This window comes from Mus musculus, chromosome 10 (assembly GCF_000001635.26).
Source record: "Mus musculus strain C57BL/6J chromosome 10, GRCm38.p6 C57BL/6J".
NCBI lineage: Eukaryota > Metazoa > Chordata > Mammalia > Rodentia > Muridae > Mus > Mus musculus.
Window position 1 is genome coordinate 50,497,165 of NC_000076.6, and position 27,482 is coordinate 50,524,646.

Below are 27,482 nucleotides of genomic sequence, written 5' to 3' on the forward strand. Positions count from 1 at the left end.
CCTATAGGGTTGCAGATCCCTTTAACTCCTTGGGTACTTTTTCTAGACAGCAAACATTTCAATGCACAACTGTGAAGACTACTTATAGAGCTGGAATCCCACAGATCACCTGTAAAAAATTAAGAAAGCACTTGAACCTTTGTACTTGACAACAGGAACTGATGTTAGTGACAACTGCTGAGGAACCTATCTTTCAGGCACATATTATATATTAGGTACATATTTAAATTAAAGGACAAGTAGAAGTTGAGATGAAGAATGAAGAGAAAGAATTGGGGCTACTGCTGAAACAAGGACATTTGGTGATTTATTTACTGAAAGTGTTATCAGCAAACTGTTGAGTACTAGTTGGTACACAGGGGTTTCCAAATTCCTGAGGTTTTGCCTTTGGTGCTGAGAGATTTCTATGGTGATCGCTGATGATTCAGGACTAGCAAATTTGGAATGAAAGCCATAATCATCAGCAAAAGGAATGGAAGTAGAGACCTCTAACCTCGTAACTTTGGGATAGTCTACAAAGTTTCAGTAATCAAAATAGTAAGATGCTAATATAAATGTAGACACATAGATCAATAGAATAGAGCTTAGAAACAAATTTACACACTTGTGATCAATTGATTTTTGACAATTGTATAGTTTTAGCACTTTTGTCAAAAGATTAATCTCTTCAAAGAATTGTTTTGAATCAACTAGATGCCCTAGAAATATGTGGCGAACATCACTGTAATCCAAGTACTTGGATTGAAAAGTACTTGGATTCAATAGTTCAATGCCACCCTTGGCTATGTATCAAGTTGGAAGCAGTATATGCTCTAATAAGCACAAAGTTCCTCATGCTCACTGATAAGCACCAGGGAAATGAGGAATTTTAAACCCACAGGAGTGTCTGTTCTAAGAAAGAGATATATATTGCCTATTTTCTGCCTAGAAGGCTGGGAGTGGGCATGGTTAATAGCCTGAGGACCTTTGAGTTATATTTGTGGCTGAGATCACATTGGATCCTCCCTCAGTCCTTTATCAAGAGCTTCTTTTTCTCAATTACTAGAATATTCCCCAGACCCTTATCTTGAGCTTCTTTTTCTCAGTTAATCTGAAGAACCTCTGTTTATAGAAATCATTACATGTACTTTAGAAAGAAATTCAACATAGTAAAGTCTTAAGCTCTGCTGTGCACAAAGGATTGAGTCATTTACCACTAAGGAAAATTTCACCAAATTGTGCTATGCTTAAATATACCGAAAATAAACTACTCAGGGTCAGACTAAGTTTGAGCCAACTTCAGCTACTGAGTCCTATTGAACCAAATTGTCTTCTTGCAGATCATTAGTCTGTTGACCATTGTGTTTGCAGAGACCCCAACAGTATACGTGAGACTCTGTCTCAACAATACAAGGAATGAAGGAACAAAGGAAGGAAGGGAGGGAGGGAGGGAGGGAGGGAGGGAGGGAGGGAGGGAGGGAGGGAGGGATAAAAAAGGAGAAAAGAAAGTTGTATAACCACATGAAGAAGAATGTACTTCGATCTTTGCAAACCAAATAATAATGATGATAAATAAATAACTGAAATGGATTAAGACTTAAATTGAATATCCCCCATGATTCCATGTGTAACAGGCCTTCACACATGGCTGTACCAGGGTCTATAAAGGTAGCATAAACATTAAAAACACTTACTCCTCTTGCAGAGATCTCATGTTTCATTCCCAGCACATACATGACAGCTTATTTCTGTCTATACCTCCAGTTCTAGAGGCTCTGATTGCCCCTCTTCTGGCCTTCAGGGATACTGCATGAACATGGCACACAGACATACATGCAGGCAAAAGATCTGAAAGTAAAAGTAAATAAATACTTTTTGAAGTTTAAAGCTGGGGCTAGAGAGATGACTCAGTGGTAAATAGAACTTACTACTCTTCCAGAAGACCCAAATTTAATTCTTAACATTCATAGCAAGTGGCTCACACCTGTAACTACCATTCTAGAGGATCTAAGTGCATATGCTCACATGCAGACACACACATAATAGACAACAATTTTTCAAAATAAGTTCATTTTTTTTCTTTTTAAGTCTAAAAGACTAAACCGATGTGACTATATATGTACTTTTAACCTTCAAAATTATGGACTAAATAAAGTTCCAAATATTTCTTACAAAAGGAAAATTACTACTATAGATCATACAAAGTATGTTCAAGATTAAATCAGAGTAGAAAGCTTCTGCACAAGTAAAGAAACAATTAACAGAGAGAAAATACATTCTAAAGAATGGGATGTACAATCCATGCATCTGGTGATTGGTATTCAAACGATTTAAGAAAGTAAAACAGCTCAATAGAAAATCAAAGATTAGCCTGTCATTTGTATAACTGTCCCTCAAAGGACATGTGTCAAAGGCTTGGTGCGTTATATTTGCCACTTTGAGCAGTTAGGTGGAACCTTAAGGATGAGAGAACTTATTAGCCATTGACTCATAACTTTGGGATGAATTCGGAGACACTAGTCTTATCTTCCTTTGTTTCACAGCCAGGCTAAGGTGACGGCTGGTTTTCCTACTTGCCTCTGCTGTCATACATTGCTTTACAACATGCCCAAGGCAGTACACAGTCACACTACAACTTCCAAAACCGTGAGTCAGAAAGAACCTTTCCTCTCTTTCTAGCTGATTGCCTGGGGTATTTGTTATTATAATGGAAAGCAGATTAACACAAATCCTAACTTTCCATTTGTCAACAAAAGACATATAAATGGCAACAGATACAATTTTCCAAATGATGACATTTTGGTTAATGACTCTGGTGACATTGTTTCCATACAATATAATGAAGCTAAACAATTTTTGTCATCTAGTGACTTTGATGCAATTATCATTCAACATTCGTTTGTAGGGATGCTAACATAAGTAAGCCTATGCTATTACAATCGGGTGAGAACATAGGTCATTCATTTTTAAGTTTCCTAGTCACTTACACTTCTTTTGTGAAGTTTCTTCTCAGTTCCATTATCCATTTTACGTGGGCTACTTGTTTTAATATTTAGAGTTTGTTATTGTTGCTCCTATAGTGTAGGCCCTAATCATCTGCCAGGTGAATGGCTAGCAAAGGCTTTCCATGAGCTATTTTTTCATTCATGTCACAATTCCTTGCTGTACAGAGGCTTTCCATTTTTGAGATCCGATTTGTTGGTGTTGTCCTTTTTCCTTGGCCTACCAGAGTCTTGCTCAGATAGACCTGTGTCTATCTGAAATGTGCAGCTAACTTTCCCCTGTGGCAGTTTCAGGGTATAAGAGAGCCTATTATTATTTGCTACATGACCACAGTGTCAAATTACCATGAACCACCCCAGTCAGGTATGGGGGTCCCTGGAATGAGGGTCCTCAAAGCTAGGTGGGTGAGGACTCAGCGGTGACAGACAGAAAGAAAAACAGAGGCAGTTTGAATCTGAGTATATTTTGCAGCTCTCAAGCACGGGGTTTTATATATTAAAAAGCCAAACATTACATCTCTTAGAAACTATATCCAGTGAAACAATCACAAATACCAACAAAAATCATTTGGCACAGTATAGCACAAAAATCATCCAAGCATTACAACTCTGAAACTATGTATCACAAACAGAACAGGTAACATCATTATTAATATAAGTCATCAAAATATAACAATTCTAAAAGGATGAATTCAGTGGGGGTTGTTGACCAAGGCTAGTGGCATATTTCCAGGAGCAGGTTAAGAAATCTTTAATGGTCAGTGTTCTTAACCGCTAAACTAACTCTCTAGCCCCATGGTCAATTATTATTTAACATCTAGTGCCTGATTTTTTATAAATCTTCAATATGTAAATTTAAACTATTTTAATTCTTCCTACTTAAGGCTTTCTTTCCCATATACCAAAACCCACATCCGATGACAGACGTGTAGCCATATGAAATTTTATTGTTGGGAAAATTTTTATCTATCATAATAGTTTTGTAAATGATTTAGAAAGTAAAGTGTTGGTTTCCCCGGGGATAAGGTCATGATAGTGACCCCATCTCTAGGGATGGTTTCTTACCCATTATTCTTGCTTAAGATATTGGCCTAGGCTACCAGGAACATGTAAATAAGAAAAAGAATAAGAGAAAACAAAACAGATAGATTGTCATGAGAACTATGGCTCAATAATTTTTTTCTCTGGTGAAGAGTTCCAAAACTGGTTCCAGGAGACCTCCCCCTTTTGAGGTCAATCGCCTCAGTCTGTAGAACTTGTCACACAGATCCTACTGGAGGTGGTGTGGCATCAGATCACCTTCTAAATGTTTATATCTAGAGACTTAGTTAGGGAAGCTTCTTTTTGCAGGTGACTGAAGTCCATGGAGAAACATACAACTGCTCACAGTGATGAGAGAAAGAAAGGCAGAGTTCAGCCCTACACAGCACATCTATATTTCCTCCACTGCACCACCCTCAAGGCTTATGCAACATCTTGGAAAATGAGTTGTAAAGACTGTAAAAGAAGATCTTGGGTAGGTATGTTGTGAAATGCTGTCTTCTGGATATGGCATGGCTATTACCATCGTGATCTCACAGCAACTATGACCTGCACAAACCTATTTTATCAAAATACATAGATGTCTTGCTCAGAAAGTCTTCATCTGTGCCTATCTGAAGTATGCACACAATCCCAATATAGATGGGTTAGAGCATTTCCAGTCCCCTCCCCTTATTGAGAAGCTTCTTTGGAGCTGGCAGTTGTTGGAAGAAGGAAAATCATTCTTTTGGAGATTGTGACCACTGGTGGGTTCCCAGTGCTCTAGTGAAGGACCTCATACTCATGCCCTTATGAGCAGCTCTAACTGAAGCTAGTGGGTCATTATAAGCGAAACAAAACAAAAACATGAAGTTGTGAGGAGGTACATTGAAGGGCACTGAAGAAGAGTGGGAGGGAGGAAGTGGGGTTAGATAGGATCATACATTGTATACATGTATGAAATTCTCAAAAGTAAATGAAAAATTTTTAGAGCATAGCACATGTACTTGCTGATAGCAAAGAATGATTTTGTTATAGGGGAAAAAAATCTGCCTTTCAGACTCTCCTAAAGGAACACATGTTAGCTATTAGGATTTTTAATATCTTCGTTCTTCTCTCCTTTAATTTTCTTTTACCTCGGCATTTTTATTTCTATGGCCTAGGACTAAACTAAGCCAATCAAGTTCTCTTTTACGTATTATAGACTGAGTCATAACCCTCTCAAAATGTAGTCCTAACTCCCAGAATGCCCTTGTATTTGAAATCATTGCCTTTAGGTTTTAATTAAGCACATCTGTGGCTGTTAGTTTGAGCCTCACAGAGGAATGTGATGCAAAGAAAGGAGGTGTGTGCAGACACAGAAAGATAACTGTAAGGCAAGGGAAAAGGCCTCAGGAAAAATCAACTTCGTCAACAACTTGATGTGACACTTCCTACTTCCTTAATAATCTAAAAGGCAATCTGTTGGTTAATACTACTATTGTTAATTCTGTGGACTTTGTTTTCTTAGCATTTGTAAACTAATATGCTCAAAAATATTGTGTTGAATACCACACACACACACACACACACACAAAGAAACCACACCATAGTTGGCTGTGGGACAAATTTCATGAACATTTCAAGGGATGAAACACACATAAACAAAATTCTGTCAAAAAAGAGTCAGTTTCTAAGAAGAAAATTAAGCAAGAGTAATGGAGTCTAGTAGAGGAGAAGTCTAATAGAGAAGACCTATTTTAAGGTAGGTGAGGAAGTAAATACTGAAAACTTTGTTCATTATGTTTTCCCACAGGCTCAAGAAACTCCTCCAGCACAATAAAAGTTGTACTTTTATGAGCAACTGGCCTATTTTCACGTTGCTGAATCATTGACGTAGCAAGTTGTTCTCATTCCACATAACACCTATGATTTACATATGTTATCAGAGAGAGATGACAAGTTACCAACAACACAAAAACTGGTGGACAGATAATTGGCACCATAACAGTCACATCATCAGATGGAATACATGCTAAATTTTGTTGTTGTTGTTGTTGTTGTTGTTGTTTAAACATGTTTATTACAATAGATACAATTCACATCTGACTAGCTCTGTTTCTCCTTCCCCCTCCTACAGCCATGTTCATTAGGCTACTTCTTTGTATTTGAGCAGCCAATGAACATGCTAAAAATTATGAGAGGGAAAAAGCTGTCAATAGCAATGAAAAGAGTGTGTACAATTACATCCTAGAGTCAGTTCATCTAGTCGAAGAACATGTATATCCCTATCAGAAGGATAACTACATTGGGGTACTGATGTTGAATATACGTGGATTCTGAATAGCATATAAAACAATTTTGTGATGCACCAGTAACCAACATATAGTATTTAACTCCCCCCCAAACAATCCTAAAAAATAGACGTTATTTACTTGATTTTACAAAATGAGACTCAGAAAAAATATAAAAATCATGTTACTATATAAAAAGCAGAATGAAGACTCAAATCCACTGTTGGAGTCCCAAGTTCATACTCTATTCATCACTCTTTAAACTTCTCTTTCTTGCTCCAAGTTTTTGCTTGTCAAAAGAATGTTGTATTATCCTTATTCATGAATCAATTTTCTCCTAAATCAAGCTCCCTGAATATTTTATCTTCTAAAAATGAAATTGCGTGGATAGAATTTGCAATGTAAATGAAAATATTTAATAAAAAATGAAATTACATGCTATACTTTCCATAATTCTTGTAACAATATGTACAAAATATTTTTATTTTATATATTTATTTATTGTTTATTCATTTTACATCCTGATCATACCCCCCCATTCTTCCTCTCCTTCTAGTCCCACCCTTAAAAATCCCTATGAAAGATCCTGAGAGAGAGTGAAAATTTATTTAAGTTCCTAGACCTGTGTCCAAAATAGACCTCACTAATGGCAGGGAGTAGAACTTGCCCCATTGTTCAGGAAATGTTTGTACAGAATACTCTAACGGTTCCTTAAACCCATTATGCAAACTTGCTAGCTTGCCAAATGCTATAGCCCAATGCCAGGTGTTTGCAGCTTTGGCCTTTATAAACCCCTTACCCCTTGAGCTCATGGTCGACTCCTCTACCCCTGCGTGGGATATGAGTCATCCCCCGTGCACTGGTCTTTCCCGAATAAACCTCTTGCAGTTTGCATTAAGACCGTTTCTTGTGAGTGATTTGGGGTGTCACCTCTCCTGGGTCAGAACGTGGGGGAGTCCTCATGTTGTAGGTTTTTCAACTCCCCTCCATTACTCCCCGTCTTCTCCTCAGCGAAAGGAAAGCTCCCCATGGGTACAATCCTACCTTGAACATCTAGTCACTGCAGACCTAAGCAGGTCCTCTTCCACTAAGTAACCAGTTAGGAGAAAGAGATCCAGTGACAGGTAACTGAGACAGAGACAGCCTCCTTTCCAATTATTAAGGGATCCACGTGAAGTCCAAGCTGCACATCTGCTATAAATGTGTAGAGGGCCTAGGTTCAGTCCCTGTATGCTCTTTGGTTAGTTTCTTTGGTTAGATTTGGTTAGGTTCAGATTCTGTGAGCCCCATGGACCCAGGTTAGCTGACTTTGTAGGTCTTCTTGTGGTGTCATTGACACCTCCAGCTTAAGCAACTCTATACCCCCACTTCTCCACAAGACTCCCTGTTCACTGAATGATGTTGGGCTGTGGGTCTCTGCATCTGTTTCTACATGCTACTAGACGAGCCCTCTCAGTAGTTATGCTAGGCTATCTGCAAGCACAGTACAATACCATTAATAGTGTCAAGGATTGGCTGTCTTACATGGGATTTGTTTCAGGTTGGGCCAGTTACTGGCTACCCATTCTGTGATTCCCTGCTACATCTTTATTCCTGCTCATTCGTGGACAGTACAAATTTTGAGTTGAAGGTCTTATGGGTGGGCTGATGTCCCCCTTCCTCCACTCCAAGTCCCACTTGACTATAAGAGTCAGTTTCCATATCTCCCACAAGTAGGAGTCTCAGCTATGGTAACCCCCACAGAACTTCCCCTATCCCTAGTGTACAGTTACTCCAAGAAATGCCCCCCATTGATTGTCATTTCCTCTACCACATCCCTTCTCCCCATACCTGATCCCCATCTCTGTTCCCTTACTCACCCCATCTCCCTCCCAGTTCTCTCCTTCCATCTACCTATGACTACTTTGTTTCCCCTTCTGAGATTCACAGGTCCTCCCTTGGGCTCTCATTATTTAGTTTCTTTGGGTCTATGAATTGTGATATGATTTCCTTATACTTTATGGCTAATGTCCACTATTAAGTGAGTACATACTATGCATGTCGTTGTGGATTTGGGATACCTCACTCAGGATATTTTCTACTTTCATTGATTTGCCTGCAAATCATGATGTCCTTGTTTTTAATAGGTGAACAGTATTTCATTGTGCAGATGGACCACATTTTCTTTATCCATTCATCAGATGAGTGACATCAAGGCTGTTTCCAGTTTCTGGCTATTATGAATAAAGTTGCTATGAACATATGTAAACAAGTATCTCTGTGGCATGGTGGGACATGTTTTCAGTATATGCCCAGGAGTGGTATAGCTGGGTCTTGGGGTAGATTTATTTCCAATTTTCTGAGAAATTTCCAAATTGATTTCTAAAGTGGTTGTACCAGTTTGCATTCCCAACAACAATGAAGGGGTGTTTCCTTGCCATCTTTGCCAGCATGTGCTGTCACTTGAGGGTTTTTTTTTTCTTAGCCATTCTGACAGGTGTAAGATGGAATCTAAGATCTATTTTGATTTGTGTTTCACTGATGACTACAGGTATTGAATATTTAAGTACTTCTTGGCCATTAGAGATTCCTCTGTTGAGAATTCTCTGTATTGTTCTGTACTCCCCTTTTAAGATTTGTTTGTTTGTTTAATGTGAGTACGCTATTGCTGTCTTCAGACATACCAGACATAAGGAGTCATTGGATCCATTATAGAGGGCTGTGAGCCATTATGTGGTTGTTGGGAATTGAACTCAGGACCTTTGGAAGAGCAGTCAGTGTTCTTAACTACTGAGCCATCTCTCTTGTCCTGTACCCCATTTTAATTGGATTATTTGGGTTATTGATGTCTAATTTCCTGAGTTCTTTATATATCTTAGATATTACTCTGTCAGATGTAGGGTTAGTAAAGATCTATGGTAAAGACCTTTTCCCATTTGGTAGGCTGCTGTTTTGTCTTATTGATGGAGTCCTTTGACTTATGAGTCCTTTGATCTTATTGCCTGAGCTATTGGTGTTCTGTTCAGGAGTTTGTCTCCTGTACGAATGTGTTCAAGGCTATTCTCCACTTTCTCTTCCATTAAAGTTGCCTTATCAAGTTTTATGTTGAGGTCTTTGATCCACTTTTACTTAAGTTTTGTGCAGGGTGATGAATATGGGTCTATTTGCAGTCTTCTATAGGCAGATATCCACTCAGTCAAGCACCATTTGTTGAAGATGCTTTCTTTTTTCTATCATGTGGCTTTGGCATGTTTATCAAATAACAGGTGTCCATAGGTGTGTGGGTGCATTTTTGGGTCTTCTATTTGATACCATTGATTAACCTGTCTGTTTCTATACCAATACCATTTGGTTTGAAATTAGGGATGGTGATATCTTGAGAAGTTGTTTTATTGTGTAAAATATCCTGGGTCTGTTTGTTTTTTTTTTTTTCATATGAAGTTGAGAATTGCTCTTTCAAGGACTGTAAAGAATTGTGTTAGAATTTTGATAAGAATTCTATTGAATCTGTAGATTGCTTTTGGTAAGATGTATCTTTTTACTATGTTAATCCTGTCATGAGCATGGGAGATCTTTCCATGTACAAATATATTTAATTTCTTTCTTCACTGACTTGTCATTTTTGTCACGAAGGAGGGTTACTTTTTTTAGTTGATTTTGCATCCAGGAACAATCCTGAAGAAGTTTATCAGCTGCAGGACTTCTCTGGTAAATTTTTTGGAGTAACTTATACTCTCATATCTGCAAAGAGAAATATTTTGACTTCTTTTCCAATTGTATTACCTTGATCTCCTTTGTTGTCTTATTGCTCTAATTAGAACATCAAGTACTATGTTGGATAGAGTTGGCAGCTTTGTCTTTTCCCTGATGTTAGTGGAATTGTTTTACGTTTTTCACCATTTAACTTGATGTGGGCAATTGATTTGCAGTATACTGCTTTTATTATGTTTAGGTATACTCTTTGTATCCCTGCTCTTTCAAAGATTTTAACGTGAAGGGGAGTTGGTTGTCAGTGGCTTTTTCAACATCTGATTAGATGATCAAGGGATTTTTTTTTCTTTCAGTTTGTTTATATGGTGGATTACATTGATGGCTTTGTGTATGTTGAACCATTCCTGCATCCCTGGAATGAAGCCTACTTGATCATGGTAGGTGATGCTTTTGATTTGCTCTTGGATTCGATTTTGTAAGTACTTTATTGAGTACTTTTACATCAATCTTCTTAAGGGAAATTGGTCTGAAATTTTCTACGTTGAGTGTTTCTATGGTTTAGGTATGAGGATAACTGTGACTTTAGAATGAGTTTGTCAGTGTTCCTTCTGTTCATATTTTGTGGAATAATTTGAGGAGTATTGATATTAGCTCTCTGTTTAAAGAGACTCCTTTGGAAGTCTGATAGAATTCTGCCCTAAATACATCTGGTCCTAGGCTTGATTATTTGTTTGTTTGTTTGGGAGACTTTTAATAACTATTTCCTTCAGCACTATTGGACCCTTTAGATAATTTACCTAATCTTTTTCTGTTTTGTTTTGTTTTCCGAGACAGGGTTTCTCTGTGTAGCCCCGGCTGTCCTGGAACTCACTCTGTAGACAAAGCTGGCCTTGAACTCCCGAGTGCTGGGATTAAAGGCATGTGTCACCACGCCCGGCTAATTTACCTAATCTTGATTTAACTTTTGTAAGTGGTGTCTGTCTAGGAAGCATCCATTTTGTTTAGATTTTCTAGTGTTGTGGAGTATAGGCTTTTGAAGTAAGACGTAATGATTATTTAAATTTCCTAAGTGTCTGTTATGTCTCCCTTTTCATTTCTGATTTTGTTAATTTGGATACTGTCACTCTGCCTTTTAATTTAGCTAAGGGTTTGTCTATCTTGTTAATTTTCCCAAATAACTAGGTCTCAGTTTTGTTGTTGGTTCTCTTTCTAATTTATTGATTTCAGTGCTGTGTTTATTTCCTGCCATTTCTTCCTCTTGGGTGTGTTTGCTTTCTTTTTGAAAATTTCTAGAGCTTTCAGGTATACTTTCAAATTGCTAATATAATTTTCTAATTTCTAATTTCTTTATGAAGGCACTGAGTGCTATGAACTTTCCTCTAAGTTTGTGCCCCATAAGTTTGGGTCTGCTCTGTCCTTGTTTTCATTGGATTCTAAAATGGTTTAATTTCTTTATTTCTTCTCTGACCCAGTGATCATTTAGTAGAGAGTTGTTCAGTTTCCACGAGTTTGTAGGCTTTATTGTTTTTTGTTTTTGAAGTTCAGCTTTAATTCATAGTGGTCTGATAAGATACAAGGGATTATTTCTAATTACTTGTATCTGTTGAGATACAAGTAGATAATTGACTGTCTTAGTCAGGGTTTCTATTCCTGCACAAACATCATGACCAAGAAGCAGGTTGGGGAGGAAAGGGTTTATTCGGCTCACACTTCCATACTGCTGTTCTTCACCAAGGAAGTCAGGACTGGAACTCAAGCAGGTCAGGAAGCAGGAGCTGATGCAGAGGCCGTGGAGGGATGTTCCTTACTGGCTTGCCTCCTCTGGCTTGCTCAGCCTTCTCTCTTACAGAACCAAGACTACCAGCCCAGAGATGGTCCCACCCACAAGGGGCCTTTCCCCCTTGATCACTAATTGAGAAAATGCCTTACAGAAAATGCCTCTCATGGAGGCATTCCCTCAACTGAAGCTCCTTTCTCTGTGATAACTCAACCTGTGTCAAGTTGACACAAAACTAGCCAGTACACAGACTGTATGATCAATTATGGGACAGTTCTTTGAGGTGCTGAGAAGAGGTGTATTCTTTTATGTTTGGGTGCAATGTTATGTTCGGTCCATTTAATTCATTACCCTTGTTAGTGTTTTTGTTTGTTTGTTTGTTTAGTGTCTGTCTTGACATGTCTATTGGTAAAACTGGGGTGTTGAAGTCTCCCACTATTTATGTGTGTGGTTTGGTGTGAGGGTTAAGTGTTAATAACATTTCTTTTATGAATTTGGATGCCCTTGAATATGGGACATATATGTTTAGAATTAAGAGGTCATCTTGGTGAATTTTTCCTTTGATGATTATTAAGTATTCTTCTCCATCTATTTTCACTAACTTTGCTTGAAAGTCCATTTTATTAGATATTAGAATGGCTACTCAAGCTTGCTTATTGGTTCCATTTGCTGGCAAACTTTTTTCCAGTCTTTTACTATAAGATAATGGCTATCTTTGTTGCTGAGGTATGTTTCTTGTATGCAGCAGGATCCTATTTTTGCATCCATTCTCTTAGCTGTGTCTTTTATTGGGAAATTGAGTCCATTGATGTTGAGAGATATTAATAACCAATGAGAGTTAATTACTGTTATTTTTATGTTGGTGGTGTTAGTGTGTGTGTGTGTGTGCTTGTGTGTGCATGTGCTTGTGTGTGCGTGTGCTTGTGTATGCTTCCTTTATTTGGTTTTTGCTATTTATATCCTATGATTTCTTGTATGTAGTTAGTCTCCTTGGTTGGAGTTTTCCACCTAGTATTTTCTGGAAGGCTCTATTTGGTTAGCTGATGTTTTTTAAATTTGGTTTTGTCTTGCAATATCTTGTTTTCCCCATGTATAGTAATTGAGAGTTTTGCTGGCTATAGTAGTTTAAGTTGGACATTTGTGGTCTCTTAGAAGCTGTAAGACATCTGCCCAGGCCCTTCTACCTTACAGAGTCTCTGTTTTGAGGTTGGCTGTAATTCTGATAGGTCTGCCTTTGTTAATTGGCCTTTTTCCTTTGCAGCTTTTAATATTCTTTCTTTGTTCTATAGATTTAGTGTTTTGATTATTATGTGGCAGGAATATTTTCTTTTCTAGTCCAGTCTAGTCAGTTTTTGAAGTGGGAATTTCTGGTTTCCTTGGAGACTCAGTTGTGTCCTGTGATGTCATTCTGAAAACTGACTTATGAGAGAATGTTTTGCTGAAGCAGACATGTGGGAAGATGGTTTTGTTGAACCAGACATGTGAAAGGATATTTTGCTGAGAACATACATATGGTGTTTTCCTGGATGTTATCTGGTGAAAGGGCATGTGATGTTTTGCTGGAGTGCACTCTTGAGAGGACATGTGATGTTTGGAAAGAGTATAAGTATAGCCCAATTGATGGGATGACACTCTGGCATTGGTTTGTCTTGCTGGTCTTTGTTGATGCTTCACTGATTCTGATATTTGCTTGTCATGATTTCATAGAGAGAAGTGCACCAAAGAACTTCTGGAGGTGTTTTGGCTGCTTCTTGCTGATTTCTCAGACTTGTGCTGATCAGTGAAGCCTCAACATTTCTTCTGGATTGAGTTGTTGCTGCTAATTTGAGTGAACTGGATTGCTGACAATGAAGATTGAAATCTCCCCAAAGAAATACTTCTAAACAAGTCAAAGACCCCCTTATTCTATTAACTACCTTCCTCCCCTACTGTTGATCGCTGTGTTGTAAAGGAAAGTTGAAAGCATTTAAGAACATTTATTAAAGTAGGGTTTTAAAAACTATAAGCCTGCAGGCATTTTGTAAGTTTCATTCATTTTTATAGTCATCTCTTGAGGTTGGGGAAATTTTCGTCTATGATTTTGTTGAGCATATTGGAGCTGGGAGTCTTCACATTCTTTAATTTCTATTATTCTTAGGTTGGGTTGGGGGGGGGGGCTGCTTTTTTTCCATGGTGTCCCAGATTTCCTGGATGTTTTGTGTCAGGATTTTTTAGATTTAACATTTTCTTTGCTGATGTATCAATTTTTCTATTGTAAGTTCTACAACAAGAATTCTCTCTACTGTCTCTTCTATTCTGTTGTGATGCTTGCATCTGTTTTGCTCTCTGTGATGCTTTCCAACTCCAGGATTCCCTCAGACTCTGTTTTCTATATTGCTTCTATTTTCATTTTCAGGTCTTGAATAGTTTTACTCATTTTCTTCAGCTCATTAATTGTACTTCCCTGTATTTCTTTCTTTTTTTTTATAGGTTAGATTTTTTAATTAGGTATTTTCCTCATTTACATTTCCAATGCTATCCCAAAAGTTCCCTATACCATCCCCCACACTCCCCTACACACCCACTCCAACTTTTTGTCCCTGGTGTTCCCCTGTACTGGGGCATATAAAGTTTGCAAGTCCAATGGGCCTCTCTTTCCAGTGATGGCCGACTAGGCCATCTATTGATACATATGCAGCTACAGTTAAGAGCTCAGGGGTACTGGTTAGTTCATAATGTTGTTCCACCTATAGGGTTGCAGATCACTTTAGCTCCTGTATTTTCTTTAGCTCCTCGATTGGGGACCTGTGATCCATCTAATATCTGACTGTGAGCATCCACTTCTGTGTTTGCTAGGCCCCAGCATAGTCTCACTAGAGACAGCTATATCAGGGTCCTATCAGCAAAATCGTGCTAGGGTAAGCAATGGTGTCAGCATTTGGAGGCTGATTATGGGATGGAACCCTGGGTATGGCAGTCTCTAGATGGTCCATCCTTTTGTCTCAGCTCCAAACTTTGTCTCTGTAACTTCTTCCATGGGTGTTTTGTTCCCAATTCTAAGAAGGGGCAAAGTGTCCACACTTTGGTCTTCATTCTTCTTGAGTTTTATGTGTTTTGCAAATTGTAACTTATATCTTGGGAATTCTAAGTTTCTAGGCTAATATCCACTTATCAGTGAGTACATATCATTTGAGTTCTTTTGTAATTGGGTTACCTCACTCAGGATGATGCCCTCCAGGTCCAACCATTTGCCTAGGAATTTCATAAATTCATTTTTTTTAATACCTGAGTAGTACTCCATTGTGTAAATGTACCATATTTTTTGTATCCATTCCTCTGTTGAGGAGCATCTGGGTTCTTTCCAGCTTCTGGCTATTATAAATAATGCTGCTATGAACATAGTGGAGCTTGTTTCTTTCTTACTGGTTGGAACATCTTCTGGATATATGCCCAGGAGAGGTATTGCGGGATCCTCCGGTAGTACCATGTCCAATTTTCTGAGAAACCGCCAGACTGATTTCCAGAGTGGTTTTACAAGCTTACAATCCCACCAACAATGGAGGAGTGTTCCTCTTTTGCCACATCCTTGCCAGCATCTGCTGTCACCTGAATTTTTGATCTTAGCCATTCTGACTGGTGTGAGATGGAATCTCAGTGTTGTTTTAATTTGCATTTCCCTGATGATTAAGGATGCTGAACACTTTTCAGGTGTTTCTCAGCCATTCCGTATTCCTCAGGTGAGAATTCTTTGTTTAGCTGTGAGCCCCATTTTTTAATGGGGTTATTTGGTTTTCTGGAGTCCACCTTCTTGAGTTCTTTATATATATTGGATATTAGTCCTCTATCTGATTTAGGATGGGTAAATATCCTTTCCCAATCTGTTGGTGGCCTTTTTGTCTTATTGACGGTTTCTTTTGCCTTACAGAAGCTTTGAAGTTTCATGAGGTCCCATTTGTCAATTCTTGATATTATAGCATAAGCCAATGCTGTTCTATTCAGGAATTTTTTCCCCTGTGCCAATATCTTCGAGGCTTTTCCCCACTTTCTCCTCTATAAGTTTCAGTGTCTCTGGTTTTATGTGGAGCTCCTTGATCCACTTAGATTTGACCTTAGTACAAGGAGTTAGGAATGGATCAATTCCAATTCTTCTACATGATAGCCACCAGTTGTGCCAGCACCATTTGTTGAAAATGCTGTCTTTTTTCCACTGGATGGTTTTAGCTCCCTTGTCAAAGATCAAGTGACCATAGGTGTGTGGGTTCATTTCTGGGTCTTCAATTCTATTCCATTGGTCTACTTTTCTGTCGTTATACCAGTACCTTGCCGTTTTTATCACAATTGCTCTGTAGTAAAGCTTTAGGTCAGGCATGGTGGTTCCACCAGTGGTTCTTTTATCCTTGAGAAGAGTTTTTGCTATCCTAGGTTTTTTGTTATTCCAGATGAATTTGCAGATTTCCCTTTCTAATTCATTGAAGAATTGAGTTGGAATTTGGATGGGGATTGCATTGAATCTGTAGATTGCTTTTGGCAAGATAGCCATTTTTACAATGTTGATCCTGCCAATCCATGAGCATGGGAGATCTTTCCATCTTCTGTGATCTTCTTTAATTTCTTTCTTCAGAGACTTGACGTTCTTATCATACAGATCTTTCACTTCATTAGTTAGAGTCAGGCCAAGGTATTTTATATTATTTGTGACAATTGAGAAGGGTGTTGTTTCCCTAATTTCTTTCTCAGCCTGTTTATTCTTTGTGTAGAGAAAGGCCATTTACTTGAGTTAATTTTATATCCAGCTACTTCACCGAAGCTGTTTATCAGGTTTAGGAGTTCTCTGGTGGAATTTTTAGGGTCACTTATATATACTATCATATCATCTGCAAAAAGTGATATTTTGACTTCTTCTTTTCCAATTTGTATCCCCTTGATCTCCTTTTGTTGTCGAATTGCTCTGGCTAGGACTTCAAGTACAATGTTGAATAGGTAGGAAGAGAGTGGGCAGCCTTGTCTTGTCCCTGATTTTAGTGGGATTGCTTCCAGCTTCTAGCCATTTACTTTGATGTTGGCTATTGGTTTGCTGTAGATAGCTTTTATCATGTTTAGGTATGGGCCTTGAATTCCTGATCTTTCCAAGACTTTTATCATGAATGGGTGTTGGATTTTGTCAAATGCTTTCTTTGCATCTAACGAGATGATCATGTGTTTTTTGTCTTTGAGTTTCTTTATATAATGGATTACATTGATGGATTTCCGTATATTAAACCATCCCTGCATCCCTGGGATGAAACCTACTTGGTCAGGATGGATGATTGTTTTAATGTGTTTTTTGATTCGGATAGCAAGAATTTTATTGAGTATTTTTGCATCGATATTCCTAAGGGAAATTCATCTGAAGTTCTCTGTGTTGGATCTTTTTGTGGTTTAGGTATCAGAGTAATTGTGGCTTCATAGAATGAGTTGGGTAGGGTACCTTCTGTTTCGATTTTGTGGAATAGTTTGTGCAGAACTGAAATTAGATCTTCTTTGAAGGTCTGATAGAACTCTGCACTAAACCTGTCTGTTCCTGGGCTTTTTTGGGGTGGGAGACCATTAATGACTACCTCTATTTCTTTAGGGCATATGGGACTGTTTAGATTGTTAACTTGATCCTGGTTTAACTTTGGTACATGGTATCTGTCTAAAAATTTGTCCATTTCATCCAGGTTTTCCCGTTTTGTTGAGTATAGCCTTTTGTAAAAGGATCTGATGGTGTTTTGGATTTCTTCAGGATCTGTTGTTATGTCTCCCTTTTCATTTCTGATTTTGTTAATTAGGATTTTGTCCCTGTGCCCTCTAGTGAGTCTGGCTAAGGGTTTATCTATCTTGTTGATTTTCTCAAAGAACCAGGTCCTCATTTGGTTGGTTCTTTGGATAGTTCTTCTTGTTCCACTTGGTTGATTTCGCCCCTGAGTTTGATTTTTTCCTGCCGTCTACTCCTCTTGGGTGAATTTGCTTCCTTTTGTGCTAGAGCTTTTAGGTGTGTTGTCAAGCTGCTAATGTGTGCTCTCTCTAGTTTCTTTTTGGAGGCACTCAGAGCTATCAGTTTCCTTCTTAGAAATGTTTTCATAGTGTCCCATAAGATTGGGTATGTTGTGGCTTCATTTTCATTAAACTCTAAAAAGTCTTTAATTTCTTTCTTTATTCCTTCCTTGACCAAGGTATCATTGAGGAGAGTGTTGTCAATTTTCCATGTGAATGTTGGCTTTCCATTACTTATGTTGTTATTGAAGATTAGCCTTAGTTCATGGTGCTCTGATAGGATGCATGGGACAATTTCAATATTTTTGTATCTGTTGAGGCCTGTTTTGTGACCAATTATATGACCAATTTTGGAGAAGGTACCATGAGGTGTTGAGAAGAAGGTATATCTTTTTGTTTTAAGATAAAATGTTCTGTAGATATCTGTTAAGTCCATTTGTTTCATCACTTCTGTTAGTTTCACTGTGTCCCTGTTTAGTTTCTGTTTCCACGATCTGTCCCTTGATGAAAGTGGTGTGTTGAAGTCTCCCACTATTACTGTGTGAGGTGCAATATGTGCTTTCAGCTTTACTAAAGTTTCTTTAAAGAATGTGGCTGTCCTTGGATTTGGAGCATAGATATTCAGAATTGAGAGTTCCTCTTGGAGGATTTTATCTTTGATGAGTATGAAGTGTCCCTCCTTGTCTTTTTTGATAACGTTGGGTTGGAATTCAATTTTGTTCGATATTAGAATGGCTACTCCAGCTTGTTTCTTCAGACCATTTGCTTGGAAATTTGTTTTCCAGCCTTTCACTCTGAGGTAGTGTCTGTCTTTTTCCCTGACATGGGTTTCCTGTAAGCAGCAGAATGTTGGGTACTGTTTGTGTAGCCAGTCTGTTAGTCTATGTCTTTTTATTGGGGAATTGGGTCCATTGATATTAAGAGATATTAAGGCAAAGTAATTGTTGCTTCCTGTTATTTTTGTTTTTAGAGTTGACATTCTGTTTTTGCGGCTGTCTTCTTTTTGGATTGTTGAGGGATTACTTTCTTGCTTTTTCTAGGACGTGGTTTCCATCCTTGTATTGGTTTTTTTCTGTTATTATCCTTTGAAGGGCTGGATTCGTGGAAAGGTAATGTGTGAATTTGGTTTTGTCATGGAATACTTTGGTTTCTCCATCTATGGTAATTGAGAGTTTGGCTGGGTATAGTAGCCTGTGCTGGCATTTGTGTTTTTTTAGGGTCTGTATAACATCTGTCCAGGATCTTCTGGCTTTCATAGTCTCTGGTGAAAAGTCTGGTGTAATTCTGATAGGCCTGCCTTTATATGTTACTTGACCTTTTTCCCTTACTGCTTTTAATATTCTATCTTTATTTAGTGTATTTGTTGTTCTGATTATCATGTGTTGGGAGGAATTTCTTTTCTGGTCCAGTCTATTTGGAGTTCTGTAGGCTTCTTGTATGTTCAGGGGCATGTCATTCTTTAGGTTGGGGAAGTTTTCTTCTATAATTTTGTTGAAGATATTTGCTGGCCCTTTACGTTGAAAATCTTCATTCTTATCTACTCCTATTATCCGTAGGTTTGGTCTTCTCATTGTGTCCTGGATTTCCTGGATGTTTTGAGTTAGGATCTTTTTGCATTTTCCATTTTCTTTGATTGTTGTGCCGATGTTCTCTATGGAATCTTCTGCACCTGAGATTCTCTCTTCCATCTCTTGTATTCTGTTGCTGATGCTTGCATCTATGGTTCCAGATTTCTTTCATATGGTTTCTATCTCCAGCGTTGCCTCACTTTGTGTTTTCTTTATTGTGTCTACTTCCCTTTTTAGGTCTTGGATGGTTTTATTCAATTCCATCACCTGTTTGGTCGAGTTTTCTTGCAATATTTTAAGGGATTTTTGTGCTTCCTCTTTAAGGTCTTCTACCTGTTTAGCAGTGTTCTCCTGTATTTCTTTAAGTGAGTTATTAAAGTCCTTCTTGATGTCCTCTACCATTATGAGATATGCTTTTAAATCCGGGTCTAGTTTTTCGGGTGTGTTGTGGTGCCCAGGACTGGGTGGGGTGGGAGTGCTGCGTTCTGATGATGGTGAGTGGTCTTGGTTTCTGTTAGTAAGATTCTTACATTTGCCTTTCGCCATCTGGTAATCTCTGGAGTTAGTTGTTGTAGTTGTCTCTGGTTAGATCTTGTTCCTCGGGTGTGTATGTTAGCCTCTATCAGCAGACCTAGGAGACTAGATCTCTCCTGAGTCTCAGTGTTCAGAGTACTCTCTGCAGGTAGGCTCTCCTCTTGCAGGGTAGGTACCCAGATATCTGATGTTCGAACCTGCCTCCTGGCAGAAGTTGTGATCCACTCACAGAGGTCTTAAGATCCCGTGGAGGGTCCTGTGTATATCTTATGGGTGTCAGCCGACTCTGCGCCCTAGCTACCCCGGTGCTGTCGTTACTGGAAGGGACTTGTGCCCCTGATCAGGCGGGGTTTTCTGCTTCCCTAATTAATGCAGTCTCAGGTCCTGTGCGATTGGATTGGAGCAGCAGCTGTGTTCCACTCACCAGAGGTCTTAAGATCCCATGGCAGGTCTTGTGGGTAGCTTGTAGGTGTCAGCAGACTCTACGCCCAAGCTACCCAGGTGCTGGCGGGACTGGAAAGATCTCCCTGTATTTCTTAAAGAGATTTATTAGTTTCCTATTTACAGGCCTCTACTTGTTTGAATTTTCCTGTATTTCTTTTAGGATTTAATTTCCTCTTCAAAGGCATCTATCATCTTTATAAGGTTGGATTATAAAGGTCATTTTTCTTGTGCTTCAGTTGTATTGCAACATTCCGGGCTTGCTGTAGTAAGATAACTTGCTCTGATGGTGTGTTGACTCATTTGTGTTTTTATGCTGGCTTTTAGACATTTTTGTTGGTATTTAAGACTAGCCTTAGTCTGGTGATCTGATAGGGTGCATGGAATTATTTCAATCTTCTTGTGTCTTTTGAGGCCTGTTTTGTGACAAATTATATGGTCAGTTTTGGAGAATGTACTGTGAAGTGCTGAGAAGAAGGTATATTCCTTTGGGTTAGGATGAAATATTCTATAAACGTCTGTTAGATCCAGATGGTTCAGAACTTTTGTAAATTTCACTGTGTCTCTGTTTAGTTTCTGATTCCATGATCTGTCCATTGCCGAAAGTATGATGTTGAGGTCTCCCATGATTATTGTAAGGGGTGTGATGTATGCTTTGAACTTTTGTAAAGTTTCTTTTATGAATGTGGGTGCCCTTGTATTTGGAGCATACATGTCATGAGTTCATCTTGGTAGATTTTTTCTTTTGACCAGTATAAAGTGTCTTTCTTTATCTTTTTATTTTTTGATAACTTTTGGTTGAGAGTTGATTTTATTCAATATTAGAATGGCTACTCCAGCTTGGTTATTAGGACCATTTGCTTGGAAAATTGTTTTCCAACCTTTTACTCTGAGGTAGTGTCTGCCTTTGTCACTGAATTGCTTTTCCTGTTTGCAGCAAAATGCTGGGTCCTGTTTATGTATCCAGTCTGTTAGTCTATGTCTATTTTGTGGAGTTGAATCCATTCATATTAAGAGATATTAAGGAAATATGATTGTTACTTCCAGTTAATTTTGTTGTTAGAGGTAGAATTCTATTTATGTGGCTATCTTCTTTTTGGTTTGTTCAAAGATTATTTTTTTGCTTTTTCTAGGGTGTAGTTTCCCTCATTATGCTGGTGTTTTCCATCCATTATCCTTTGTAGGGTTGGATTTATGGAAAGATACTGTGTAAATTTGTTTTTGTCATGGAATATCTTTGTTTCTCCATCTATGGTAATTGATAGAGTTTTGTTGGGTAGTGATAGTGTATCCAGGACTTGCTAAGGTGGAAGAATTGGATTCTGATGGTGCCAAGTAACCTTGGTTTCTGTTGATTATGTTATTAAGCTTGCCTCCTGCCATCTGATTATCTCTAGTGCTACCTGCCCTTGATATCCTATATCTGACTGGAACCTGTCCTTCTTGTGATCCTGGCTGTGTCAGAACTTCTCAGAGTTCAGCTTTCTCTAGGATCCTGTGATTCTGGGATCCTGTGATCCTGAAATCCTACGTGTGTCAGAGCTCCTGGGAGTCAAGCTGACTCTGGCACACTGAGATCCATGTGTGACCAAGCTCTTGGTATCCTGTGATCCTGTGATCCTGTGAACCTGTGAACCTGTGAACCTGTTAACCTGTGAACCTGTGAACCTGTGAACCTGTGAACCTGTGAACCTGATGTTAGAGAACCTAGGAGTGGAGTTTCCTCTGGGTGTTGTGGGTTAAATTTTCTCTTATGAGTTGTTTACAGTGCATATATTTTAATAGGTGCATTCCTGTCTACCATTTACTTTCAAACACAAAAAAGTTTACTGTAATAAGAAAATAATCTCTATATTTAAAGTTATTTATGCTATATATTTTTGTCTAGGTTTCTGCATGTGACACTCTTGGTGTCTTCTGCTTGGCAAATCTGAAGCCTAGCTCTCTGATGGCTGATCTTCACTTGGACACACAATGCCTAAAATCAGAAATCACTCAGCTTTCAATATCTCAGACTTTTTTTTCCAATGGGCCATCTTCATGGTTCACTTCTGTAGGTACTGACTGATATCGCTGCTTTAGAGGAGACCAGGTATAAAAAGCACCCCACACACAGGACTGCCAGTGTTCTATAGATATTATATGTCTGGCTCTTACAGATAGCATTCTTTTTTGAGACTTCTTACTGGAGAAATGGTGTCCATACCTAGGTGACTACAAAGGCAATAGCACCACTGACTATCCCTGCTCCATGCACCAAGTAGTAGAGGTGGTGGATGGAGAAGTCTTGAGAAGTACCTTACCCTGATCACTTGACTCTTGCCAGAAGCAAGAGGAACTTCCCCCAGTGAGGAAGTTCTCCAAGATGCCTCACATGGTGTTCTCCCACAACTTAGGGTCAGGGTGGGTTGCAGGATGCTCCTGGGATCAGAACGCATTCTTCTTCTCTTGTTGTTCCCAGTCCATCTGGGTGATGGTGCTACTTCTAGCTCTGGTGCTACTACTTCTTTGTCAATCAGCAGGAGCCTTTTCCATCAATGAGACCTATGTGTACCTCTTCCATCTAGTGTGTTAGGGCTTGAGGGGCATCTCCTGCCCTATGCACCATGAAAATGAAGCTGGCCTCAGGCTTTGTCAGTTATTGTGGTTCCATAACACAGAGTCCTTTGGTAACCATAACACAGAGTCATACAGGCAGCTAAGGCACCAGACTTTCTCAGCCCTGCTGCTTGGGGATACAAAGCTGTAATAATAGCAGCATCCCATCCATAGAAAGTCTTCTGAGGCCTGTTTTCCTGACGATGACCCTTAAACCTTGGTACCCTATTTACAGGATTTCTGATTTCCATGAGTTACACTTAGCTGGTATAATTGTGGCACGATCAGCCATTATGAACCTACCTGACTCTCTCCTACTCCTGTCTGCATCCTCAGCAAGCTTCTCTCCACTCTCTGGTATTACCATCCAGGGATCACAGTTCCTACAAGTGCATATATTACCACAGTCTTGGGAACAAAAAAGGGGGACCCAGGGAGCCCTGGGGAAGAAGGGGGGAGAAATAGCCCATGTCAGGCCAGAGTTCCTGTGCTCTGAGCAGGTGGACGTGGGAGAGCTGCCATAGGCTTTCCACTCAGCCCTGGGTGGGCATCGAAGCCTCTGGCCCACTCGGTGGTGGGTGGAGAAGGGGCAGCCCCCAACCTGGGGGCCCCAGGGCCACACCCTGTAGCCCCGAGGGGTATGGGAGAGAGGGATTAGGGAAGAGGTTCCCAACACTTACCACAGTGCACAGTGGATCTTGATGGAGCAGAGACTCTCTATAGTTTAAGAGCTTTATTATAGAAATGCAGGGAGAAAGAAAGTAGAAGAGAGAGAGAGAGAAAAGAGGAGAAGAGGAGAGAAGAAGACAAAGAGAAAAGAAAGAGGAGAGAGGAGTGAGAGAAGTGAGAGATAAGGGAAGGGAACAAAGGAGTAAGAGAGAGATAAGAGGGTGAGAAGTAAGAGAGTGAGGTGGGGTCTGAACAGCCCTTTTTATGATCTTTACTGTTGCTAGGTAACTGGGGAGGAGTTTAGCCTGAAGGTCAGAAGCTTGGGCCATTGTCTATGTGACTACTGACCATGCTTCCCTTGTGGGGGCTGTGGGGAGCGGTAACTTAGGTAGGGGCCAGAGTTCCAGGAGCATGAGGGAACACCTACCGTGTCATAAAGGTGGATTATGATCATCGGGGTTCAGACCTCAGTTTGACTGGAGACCAGCCTGCAATTCCCCACACCACAGCTGCCTCCACAGCCTTTTTAACTCACAACCAGAATTTTGTTGCTCGCTAGGCACGGTCTCTTTTGGATTAGCAGACAGCAACATAAAGTTCCCAGACCTTTTATGACACCATTCTTCAGGGTCTTCCAGATTCACATTTTAAAGGAAACTCTCTAAAGGTAAAGAGACATGCAATTGATCTCTGGAGCTTGGGAGTTGTACTCTACTTTATGTAGATAGGGTGCCCCCCCACCCCTTTCCAGGGAAATGACTATGAAGAACTAAAGCAGAAAATCTTGGCATCAGGTCTGCTGAAGAAGAAACATTCAGGTTAGATACCTTTACTTCCCCCTGGGTGGAGGCTAACACCAGGCACTAAGGTGTCCCTGGAACATACCTGAAGAGAATGGGCTGAATTCTCTTTCTTGTATAGCAGGACTCTCATGATGGCCCTCCTTGCTGGAAAATGGAGGTGAACTATCCTGGGGTCATGTTGTCCTTTGAACCAGCACTAGTCAGGTCACAGAGCTGTTTCATGAGGTTCTCCTGAGGTGAGTGAGGTTTGTGGAAGAGATAATTTTATCTTTTCACTGGTTATGTTGGTGCCCTTCCATTGGGCTTCCTCCACAGAGGCATGATGAGATAAAACATCCTGCCAGGACACCTTGCTGTTTGAATTGTTAAAGCCAGCTTTGGACACATCCATGCATGACTGGAGGGAGTAGATTTCCAGTCATGAGTCCTCTGAAGACACTGGTACAGCTTTCATCAGAGGTGTCACTGCATTCTGTCTCCCCCCAGGTGCTGTTCATGAAGTGAGCCTTGTGGACAAGCTGGGAGCAGACTCTACGAATGAGAGTTGTCATCTTGTTCAAGCAGTTCTGTGTGGGTGGAAAATTGTACATCATTATAGTCTTTTTTCTGTTCTTAGGACTTTCATGTAGAGTGAGCAAAATGAATATAGGAAAGGTAGAGACCCTAGATCCCCTCCTAATAACTATTTATTGTATCATGCTTGGCCCTGTATAGTCCAAGGTTTGATCCTACTGCCTGGGCTTAAGTTTTTTTTATTAAGTTGTCTCCTCAGGGTTACTGTTGTCTAAGCATAAAATATGTAGACATCACCTGGTCAAATTTTTACTCCCATAAACTTTGTTTTGTCTCTTGTTCCTTAAGTCCTATGACACCCATGATGACCATTACAGTGGGGTCTGGGTGGCTGTCTGTGTTCTTCCTAAAGGATCTGGGAGAGCCTTCATTGTCATGCTTTAGCCATTAGATGCTCACAATATCATGTACCATTGGCCTTTGTCCAGGCTTTACAGGTAGCAACTTAGCAACCATATCCCAAAGTTCTGGTGAGAGTTTGAATTTAATGGAGTATTTTCCTGCCAAGATTTTCTGCTTTAGTTCTTCATAGTAATTTCCCTGGAAAGGGGGCACTCTATCAACATGAAGTAAAGCACAACCCCCCAAGCTTCAAACATCAATTGCACATCCATCCTACCCTTTAACTTTTGAGAGTTCTGGTGTGCAATAAAGTAAGGTCTCACAGAAAGTTGCTGGCTTCTGGCTCATCTTGGTGCCCAATCTGAAATCACTAAGTTTTATATTGTCTTTGCCATCCACTAAAATATGTTCAGGCTTTAAATCCTTGTGGGCAATCCCTTCATGGTGACAATACTGGAAGTCATATACCATCTGTTTAAATAGCCTATGAGACTCCTCCTCTGGTAGGTAGCCAAACTCCACAATTCTGCTGAACGGGTCTCCTCCCACCACATGTTCCAGAATTATATAAATGTTGTTTGTGGTGTTGATAATGTGAAAAAGTTTACTATGAGGATGTTCTAGAGTTTTTATAATTTCAATTTCTGATTTGATGAGGGTGTTCTTTCTGCCTGATAGAATAATTTTTACTGTTACTGTTGTCTAGGTGAGGAGATGGCTAGCCAATTTTACTTTCCTTAATGCTCCTTGGCCAAGGATCATTAAGATTGTATAATGTTCTGTTAAAGCCTCTCCATGAAAGGAGATGGACGTTAGGTCCTGCCACACTTGCCATCTCTTCATCTTTGTTGATAGGAATAGTCAATGTCAACACAAATCTGTCAAAATCCAAGCAGGTTCACCATATTTGAGTCCAAACTTCATCAGCATCTGAGTCCAAAATTTTATTAGTATCCAACTCCAAAATTTTCATCAACATCCAAGTCAAACAGACATCCAAGTCACAACAACCATCAAACAGCCCTCTGCACTAGATGGACAAAAAAGCAACCCAAAACAGTACATCATATGCACAGTGTCAGTCGTTGCTCACAATGGCTCTGCTCTTTTTCCTTTCCTTTTCTTTTCTTTTCTTTTCTTTTTTCTCTTCTCTTCCCTTCCCTTTTCTTTTCTTTTCTTTTCTTCCTTTTCTTTTTGGAGGAGAAGGTGCTTTATTTGGCTTATACTTCCATATTAGAGGAAGTTCATCATCAAAGTCAGAATACAAACTCAAACAGGGCAGGAACCACCAGCCCAAGATGACACCACCCACAATTTGTATGGGCCCTCCCCCATCAATGATTAATTAAGAAAATGCAGTACAACTGGATTTTTTGCATATATCTTGAAAATATATATTTTTATTAGGTATTTTCCTCGTTTACATTTTCAATGCTATCCCAAAGGTCCCCCATACCCACCCCCCCAATCCCCTAACCACCCAATTCCCCTTTTTGGCACTGGTGTTCCCCTGTACTGGGGCATATAAAGTTTGCAAGTCCAATGGGCCTCTCTTTGCAGTGATGACCGACTAGGCCATCTTTTGATACATATGCAGTTAAAGACAAGAGCTTCCAGGTACTGGTTAGTTCATATTGTTGTTCCACCTATAGGGTTCAGTTCCCTTTAGCTCCTTGGGTAATTTCTATAGCTCCTCCATAAGGGGCCATGTGACCCATCCAATAGCTGACTGTGAGCATCCACTTCTGTGTTTGCTAGGCCCCGGCATAGTCTCACAAGAGAGAGCTATATCTGGGTCCTTTCAGCAAAATCTTGCTAGTGTATGCAATGGTGTCAGCATTTGGAAGCTGATTATGGGATGGATCCCTGCATAAGGCAATCACTAGATGGTCCATCCTTTCGTCACAGCTCCAAATTTTGTCTCTGTAATTCCTTCTATGGGTGTTTTGTTCCCATTTCTAAGAAAGGGTAGAGTGTCCACACTTTGGTCTTCGTTCTTCTTGAATTTCATGCGTTTGGCAAGTTGTATCATATATCTTGGGTATCCTAAGGTTCTGGGCTAATATCCACTTATCAGTGAGTACATATTGTGCGAGTTCCTTTGTGATTGGGTTACTTCACTCAGGATGATATCCTCCAGGTCCATCCATTTACCTAGGAATTTCATAAATTCATTTTTTAATAGCTGAGTAGTATTCCATTGTGTAAATGTACCACAT

The 27,482-nt window shown here is 39.6% G+C and overlaps 1 long non-coding RNA gene and 1 pseudogene across 2 annotated transcripts; both read right to left on the bottom strand.

The window, feature by feature from the left end:
* Positions 1 to 24,938, bottom strand: LOC115487390. Of its 2 annotated transcripts, XR_003948868.1 has the most exons (5): positions 24,431 to 24,938; positions 23,973 to 24,206; positions 23,180 to 23,259; positions 1,674 to 1,827; positions 1 to 109 (listed from the first exon to the last, which is right to left on the bottom strand). It is a non-coding gene; the product is annotated as an uncharacterized LOC115487390 (long non-coding RNA). The 2 variants fall into 2 exon arrangements; XR_003948869.1 differs by lacking the exons at positions 23,973 to 24,206; positions 24,431 to 24,938 and adding an exon at positions 23,557 to 23,591.
* Positions 24,939 to 25,122: 184 nt separating this feature from the next.
* On the bottom strand, positions 25,123 to 26,106 carry Gm46199 (annotated as a pseudogene).
* Between the last annotated feature and the right edge of the window lie 1,376 nt (positions 26,107 to 27,482).